Source organism: Trichechus manatus, unplaced genomic scaffold (assembly GCF_000243295.1).
Source record: "Trichechus manatus latirostris isolate Lorelei unplaced genomic scaffold, TriManLat1.0 scaffold00033, whole genome shotgun sequence".
Classification (NCBI taxonomy): Eukaryota; Metazoa; Chordata; class Mammalia; order Sirenia; family Trichechidae; genus Trichechus; species Trichechus manatus.
In genome coordinates, this window is record NW_004443969.1 from 19,080,508 (window position 1) to 19,088,858 (window position 8,351).

The following is an 8,351-nucleotide window of genomic DNA, read 5'->3' on the forward strand; positions in this document are numbered from 1 at the left end:
CTTCTTCGGGCTTCCTTATTCATTGTCCAGTTTTCACATGCATATGAGGCAATTGAAAACACCATGGCTTGGTTCAGGTGCACCTTAGTCTTTAAGGTGACTTCTTTGCTTTTTAACACTTAAAATTTTGCAGCAGATTTGCCTAATGCAATGCATCATCTGATTTCTTGACTTCTGCTTCCGTGAGTGTTGACTGTGGATCCAAGCAAAATGAAATCCTTGACAACTTCAATCTTTTCTCTGTTTAATCATGATGTTGCTTGTTGGTCCAGTTGTGAGAATTTTTGTTTTCTTTATGTTGAGGTGTAATTCATAATGAAGGCTGTAGGCTTTGATCTTCATCAGTAAGTGCTTCAAGTCCTCTTCACTTTCAGCAAGCAAGGTCTTTCTCCAATCCTGATGTCACATTCTTCTTCATATAGTCCAGCTTCTTGGATTATTTGCTCAACATACAGATTGAATAAGTATGGTGAAAGGATACAACCCTGACTCACAACTTCCCTGACTTTAAACCACGCAGTATCCCCTTGTTCTGTTCAAATGACTGCCTCTTGGTCTAAGTACAGGTTCCTCATGAGCACAGTTAAGTGTCTTGGAATTATGATTCTTCGAAATGTTACCCATAATTTGTTATGATCCATACAGTTGAATGCCTTTGTATAGTCATAAAACACAGGTAAACATCTTTCTGGTATTCTCTGCTTTCAGCTAGGATCCCTGGCTAAAATCGGTAGTGATATCCCTCATTCCACATCCTCTTCTGAATCTGACTTGAATTTCTGGCAGTTCCCTGTCAATGTACTGCTGCAGTCGCTTTTGAATGATCTTCAGCAAAATTTTACTTGTGTGTGATAATTGATATTTTTCGATAGTTTCCGCATTTGGTTAAATCACCTTTCTTTGGAACAGGCATAAATATGGATCTCTTCCAGTCAGTTGGGCAAGTAGCTGCCTCCAAATTTCTTGGCATAGGCAAGTGAGCATTTCTAGCGCTGCATCCATTTGTTGAAACATCTCAATTGATATTACATCAATTCCTGGAGCCTTATTTTTTCTCAGTGCCTTCAGTGCAGCTTGGACCTCTTCCTTTGGTACCATTGGTTCCTGATCATATACTACCTCCTGAAATGAATGAACGTCAACCAGTTCCTTTTAGTACAGTGACTGTGTGTATTCCTTCCATCTTCTTTTGATGCTTCCTGGGTTGTTTAACATTTTCCCCCGTAGAATCCTTCAATGTTTCAACCTGAGGCTTGAATTTTTTCTTCAGTTCTTTCAACCGAGAAATGCTGTGCGTGTTCTTCCCTTTTGGTTTTCTAACTCCAGGTCTTCGCACATGTCATTACAATACTTTACTTTGTCTTCTTAAGCTGGCCTTTGAAATCTTCTGTTCAGCTCTTTTACTTCATCATTTCTTCTGTTTGCTTTAGTTACTTGACATTCAAAAACAAGTTTCAGAGTCTCTTTTGACATCCATTTTGGTCTTTTCTTTCTTTCCTGGCAAAGAAGATCTTATACAAAGCAAATCCTGACTGTCAGTACCAGTTCATTTGATGAGGGTTTCTATGGTACTGGCAAGAAAATTAATTTCTTGTATTAATTTTTATAACCATATGGTGAAACAGTGTGCCTCTCTATTAGGTAAGTTATGAAATGTAATTAGTCATTATTTTATTACCCAAACCCTTAAAATAAAATATTATCTTCAAAATTAACTCCTGAGTATGACTATGTAGCATTCATCATATGGCTGATTGGCTGATTTTCACCCCAAATCAGCATGTTCCAGTATGTTGTCCATTTTGGCTGGAAGATTCATGGAAGAAGATCGTATGTCTCAGTACACTGAGTATATTTTTAATATATGAAACCATCAATTATTTATGGTCTTTCATCAACAGAAAAAGTCAACTGCAACTGATTCAATGCAGTATAGATTTCTTGTTCTTATCCAGAGGAAGACTAGGGTGCATTTCAGAGTATTTTTGTCTTTTTTTTCCTTTTGTTTTGTTTTTAATAAGACTTATAATAGTAAAAAATAAATACGCTCAATATTGGAGTGACTCATATGGATTTTTAACAGCTTTATTAAGGTATTATTGGGTACACGTATTTACTGTATAATTTGATCAGTCCTACACAATTTGACATGTGTATACACTGTGAAATCACCACAATCAAAATAATGAATATATCCACCATCCCCCAAAATTTCCTCCTGTTCTTTTAAAATTCTCTCTTCCCACCACCTCATTTCCACCCCCTCATAACTAATGAACTGATTTCTGGCACTATAAATTAGTTTGCATTTTCTAGAGTATTTATACAAATGGAATTATATGGTATGTACACTTTTTGGTCTGGTTTATTTCATGTAACATACTTACTTTAAAATTCATCCATGTTGTATATATTAAGGGTTCATTCCTTTTTATTCATTCCTTTTGATTGCTGAATAGTATTCCACTGTATGGATTTATCACATTTAGTGATCGGTTTATCTGTTGATGGAAATTTGGGTTGTTTCCAGGTTTTAGCTATTACAAATAAAACTGCTGTGAATATATGTATATAAGTCTTTGTAAGGACATTTTCTTTCCATTCTCTTGTGTAAATACCTAAGAATGGAACGGCTGGGTCATATGGTAGTTGAATATTTAACTTTATAAGAATCTGCTAAACTGTATTGCAGAGTAATCATACCATTTTTCATCTTCACTGGCAGTATGTGAGAATTCCAATTTCTTCACATCCTTACCAACACTTGGATTAGTCAGTCTTTTTACTTTTGGCCATTCTAATCGTCTTGTAGTGTTATCTTGCTGTAGTTTTTGTTTGCATTACCCTAATGACTGATAATGTTGAACATCTTTTCATGCAGTTTGGCATCCTTGTGTCTTTTTTGAAGTGTCTGTTACCATCTTTTGCTCATTTTTTATTGGGTTATTTGTTTTTGGATTGTTGAGTTTTGAGGGTTATTTATATATTCTCAGTACAAATCTTTTCTCAGATGTATGCTTTGCAAATATTTTTTCCCAGTTTGTGCCTTTCAGTGGTTTTGGTATCAAGAATCAGGGTGATGTTGGCCCTAATAAAAAGATTTGGGAAATGTTCCTTCCTCTTCCATTTTGTGGAAAAAAAAATAACTAAAAATTCAGTTTTTCTAATAGATATGTGACTATTCAGGTTACCTATTTCTTCTTGAGTGAGCTTTGGTAGATTTTTTTGGTCTTTCAGTGAATTTCTTCATTTCATCTAATTTGTTGCACTTATTGGCATACATTTGCCCATAATATTTCCTTATTGTCTGTTTATTGTCTATGGAATCTGTCGTGATTTTACATTTCTCATTCCTGACATTAGAAATTGTACCTTCTGTGGTTTTTTTCACGATTATTCGAAATGACAAAGGAAGGATACCTCAAAAAAAAAAAAAAAAAGGAGAATACATATATTTTGGAAACTGATTAAAACCTAAGACACTTAAAGATGAGAAATAAGACTTTCTCAAGAGTACTACTTGCCCCCACAGACTGGTTTAGCATTCCCTACCCCCAATACTTTATATGATTCATAGCTGTTTTCTCAATTTTTATTTATATAGTTTTTGAGTTACTACTTCTTTAAAGTCTGTTTGTTTACTCCCATAGCACCATAACCTGGCACAGTGCCTGGCATATAATAGGTACTCAGAAGTTATTCTTCAAAAGCACTAAAAATAAATTAAAGTCATCATTTATTAGATTCTGAAAGTTTTCTTATGAATTACTATGGAGTTTGGCTTTTATCCTGAGGAAAAGCAAAATCCACTGAGGATTCTAAATAAGTACATGACATAATTAGATTTGCAGTATGACGTGTATATGGGAAATGGAAAGTGGTGGACAAAGGAAGACTGAAGGCTGGGAACCAGTTAAGAAACCATTGGTTACTAAAGGAATGTTTGAGAAGTAGAGCTTGTAGGATGTGTTGACCACATACAGTAGAGAACAAGGGAAAATTAGATGCAGGGAATGAGAGGGAAAAAAAAGAAACACAACAGACCTTCAAAATTATAGCTTGGGCAATTTGTAGGATTATGGTACCATTAACTAAATTAAAAAACAATGGAGTAGGACAAACGTTTACATTTCAAAAAGACAGGTGTCCAGTTTGTTACCTACATAAATTGGCAGTTTTATTCTTTATCCCTGAGATTATCCTCATTGAGATTGCCATAGCATGCTTAAAAAGAGTTGAGAAAAGCATAATACACTTATAATACGCTGATTCCACCTGATTGTTACAATGAAGTCACACAAGTGATTTTCCTAATAAATAAGACATCTTGTTAAGAATGAAGCCTTTTGATTTTAAGCCTTTTTGATAGAAATCATTCTAAAATGTGTCACATACTTCCCTAACACATTTTTTTTAATTTTCATTTTTTGCCAACTACCCTAGGAATAGGTATTATAGGCACCTGCATTTTTCTGATAAGTAAACTGAGTCTTAGTTCAAATGACATTTCTAATGTCATAATTTAAAACTGTCAGCCTCGAGATTTGAACCTAGGTCTTTTTATTCTAAATTTGAATTCTTCCCACTTTACCATATTTACCTTCATGTCTATTGTGATATTGAGGGCAGTGGGTAGTTCAGTGGTAGAATTCTACCTGCCACGCAGAAGACTCACGTTTGCTTTCTGGCCAATGCCTAAAGTGTTGCCACCATCCATCTAACATTGGTGGCTTTTGTGTTACTATGATGCTGAACATGTTTCAGCAGAGCTTCCAGACTAAGACAGACAAGGAAAAAAGGCCTGTCCATCTACTTCCAAAAAATCAGCCTGTGAAAACCCTGTGGATAACAATGGTCTGATCCTATTATGCCTAGGATTGCCATGAGTCGGGGGCAGACTCAAAGGCAGCTAATTACAATATTGTGATACTACCCAGTGAATTCATGAGAATTAATTAAATATAAGAACAAAAGAACAATAAAAAATTAGAATATGATGAACTCTGAAAAACTCATAATTTAAGTAGTAATCTATTTCCCTAGAGGAGCATTTGTAATGAAGAAATAAAACATGGTATTATGGAATGAAGATGGGCCTTGGAGTCAGGCAAACTTGGGTTCAAATTTGAGCCCTACCACATACTGTGAGACATTATTTGACAACCAAAAACTCTCAGCCCCTCAATGTTCTAATCTTTAAAACAGGTATGTTAACTGGTTTATAGGATTATTGTAAGCATTAATAAGATTAGATGTATAAGCGACAGCTTGAGGCCTAAAACCCATTGCTGTCAAGTCGATTCCGACTCATAGCGACCCTATAGGATAGAGTAGAATTGCCCCATAGGGTTTCCAAGGAGTGGCTGGTGGATTCAAACTGCCAACCTCTCAGTTAGCAGCTGAGCTCTTAACCACTGTGCCACCAGGGCTCCAGCATGAGGTCTGGCACTGTAAAATATTAATTTTCCTTCTTCCCCATAGTCAGAGTTGATTTTAGGAGCAGAGGTTTAGCTTTTATATATGAGTCAGAATCAACTTGCCAGCAATGGGATTTTTAGTGGAGCCCTGGTGCTGCAGTGGTTAAAGCACTCAGCTGCCAACCAAAAGGTGGGCAGTTTGAACCCACCAGCTGCTCTGCAGGAGAAAGATGTGGCAGTCTGCTTCCGTAATGATTACAGCCTTGGAAGCTCTTTGGGGCTGTTCTGCTCTGTCCTATAGGGTCAACACGAGTCGGAATACACTCAATGTCAGTGTGTTTGGTTGTTTTTTTTTTTTTTGTTTGTTTTTTTTTTGGTATACCATCACACTAACAGCCTGGTGGCATACAAGACTTTATAAACCTTTAAAAAATCATAAATTTGAAAGAACTTCACCCAGTTTGAAAGAACTAAGTATATGGACTGAAAACATGAATAAATTTTTTTCTGCATTTGTAAATCAGCAGTTTGATTATTTTTCCACATAGTCACTCTCACTGAGGTCACAGCAGCTGGACAGGTGAAGCAGAAAGAAAGTTTGAAAAGGAAAGCAAGGCAACCAAGACCACTCAGTAGTTAGTATGGCTGTTTTCTGGATTTATTTCAGCAACTAGAGAACATCATTTGGTTTTCTTCTAGGATCAAAAGACCATTAGTCTCTATGCAATATGTGGTTTTTCACTCACTACAGACCTTGTAGTTTAAGCATGTTCTAATTCTGAACTGATTAAGTGCAGCTTGATTTCTGGATGGCAGTTGTTTATAAGTTATAATAGTTTTCTTAGTTATTATACAGAATCCACAATGATGCTTACCTTGCATACAAGATAATGTCTTTGTCTGCAAAAGTCATCTTCAACCACACTGCCCAGATGCCTACTGTAAAAAGACACCACAAATGGCTGAAAGTGTCAACATAAATAACTATCAATAAATATTATGGAATGTAGCAAAGCATTTGGCTTGTATCTTTCTAACCTACCACAGCTAACTGTATGTCTATTATTGTCGCAAGGGACGCTCCCAGTTTAGCTGCATACAGTATTTATAAAGTACCCATCGTCATGGTATCTAAACATTTGGGCAATCTAATTAGGCTAGTCCAATTACTTGTGTAGAAGTAGAAGAGGTGTACGTCCTTACAATCGATTTGACTGTGTTTTTAAAAGCAAGAAAAGCCTTCTGTGAGAATAGCTCTCTAGGCCTCTTGTTCCAAGATTAAAAGACTGTGGGTAAAGAAACGACTGTTTCCTATTCCTGAAGGTGATAATGTTCGGAATCAAGCAACTCTCCAGTGGTAGAAAACACCACAGCCCAGAGATCTTTACTGAGAACATTCTACTCCCTTTTCTTTTGAACTTCACTCTGGGGGCAGGTAACTGAAAAGTGCTTTCTAAAAGCAGTTCACCTGGAGGTGAATTATTTCTGAAGACCTCCTTGCTGAGGACGCTGCGTTCTCCCCTCGACTAGCAAGTTAGAGAGTCCTTCTCCTCTCTTGGAGATTTAACTAGGTCAGACCTGAATTTAAACTTGATAATGAAGACCTCCCCTCAGACTTTTATTTCTGACAGGCAAGGAGAATTTAGGACGTTTTCCGTTCTCTGTGTGTGTGTTAGCGTGTTTTTAGAAAGGAACATATCCAAGGTGGCATCTCTCACAGTGTGTGTGGTAGGGGTGGGAAGATATTATCTCTTAGCATAATAACCAATAAGTATTTTTCGAATGTAAAGTTAATGAAAGATTTTTAAAAATTATTTCTGTGCACTGCAGCAAACTGAAAATACCATGCTCATACAGAAAAATCGTTAAGTTGCTTATACATACCTCAGGACAAAGAGCACTTACTCCTTTGTACTGTCAAGACTTCTCCCTGGACTTTATCACAAATTCAGGTTGATATGAATCTAATTTATCTGATATTTTATTTTATTATGTTTTTCGTAACTAAGTAACAATCAAGTCAACATGGACTGCAGTGTTTCAAAGTATAATTTTAAATTTCATACAGTGGCATTTACCTTGAAAATGGGTAGACTATTTTGCCCATCCTGTCTGTGTTACCCATTTTATATTGCTTACTGCTCACTTCAGTTTTTAAACAGTCTTGTTTTCTCTTTGTCATCTGTTTACATTATAGTCTCTCTCAACCTGTGCTACTGAATAGTTCTTATTATTGTGGCTTTGGACATAATTATGGGTCTTTTTTTAAGTTTATATTCTTTTAGTGCCTTGCCCCCCAACCCTATTCTTAGAGTTTGGCGCTTCTCTTTTATATTCGTTTCTGCCTGTAAGACTTCTCTTTTTTCTTTAAATATACATTTTTTTTAGTTCTGCTTTAAGTGAAAGTTTACAATTCAACTTAGTTTCTCATACAAAAATTTATACACACATTGTTATGTGACCCTAGTTGCTCTCCCTGTACTGTGACAACACACTCCTCCTTTCCACCTCAGATTTCCCATGTCCATTCAACCAACTCCTGACCCTCTCTGCCTTCTCATCTCACCTCCAGACAGGAGCTGCCCATTTAGTCTCATGTATCTACTTGAGCTAAGAAGCACACTCTTCATGAGTATCATTTTATGTCCCATAGCCCAGTCTGATCTTTGTCTGAAGAGTTGGCTTCAGGAATGGTTTCAGTTTTGGGCTAACAGAGACTCTGGGGGCCACGTCTTCTGGGGTCCCTCCGGTCTCAGTCAAACCATTAAATCTGGTCTTTTTACTAGAATTTGAGTTCTGCACCCCACTTTTCTCCTGCTGCATCAGGGACTCTCTGTTCCCTGTCAGGGTGGTCATTGGTGGTAGCCGGGCACCATCTAGTTCTTCTGGTCTCAGGCTGATGGAGTCTCTGGTTTATGTGGCCCTTTCTGTCTC

The 8,351-nt window shown here is 36.7% G+C and overlaps 1 protein-coding gene across 1 annotated transcript in view; it reads left to right on the forward strand.

The window, feature by feature from the left end:
* Window positions 1–8,351, forward strand: part of ARHGAP15 (Rho GTPase activating protein 15) — a 713,811-nt gene that overhangs the window by 587,440 nt on the left and 118,020 nt on the right. The window lies entirely within an intron of this gene.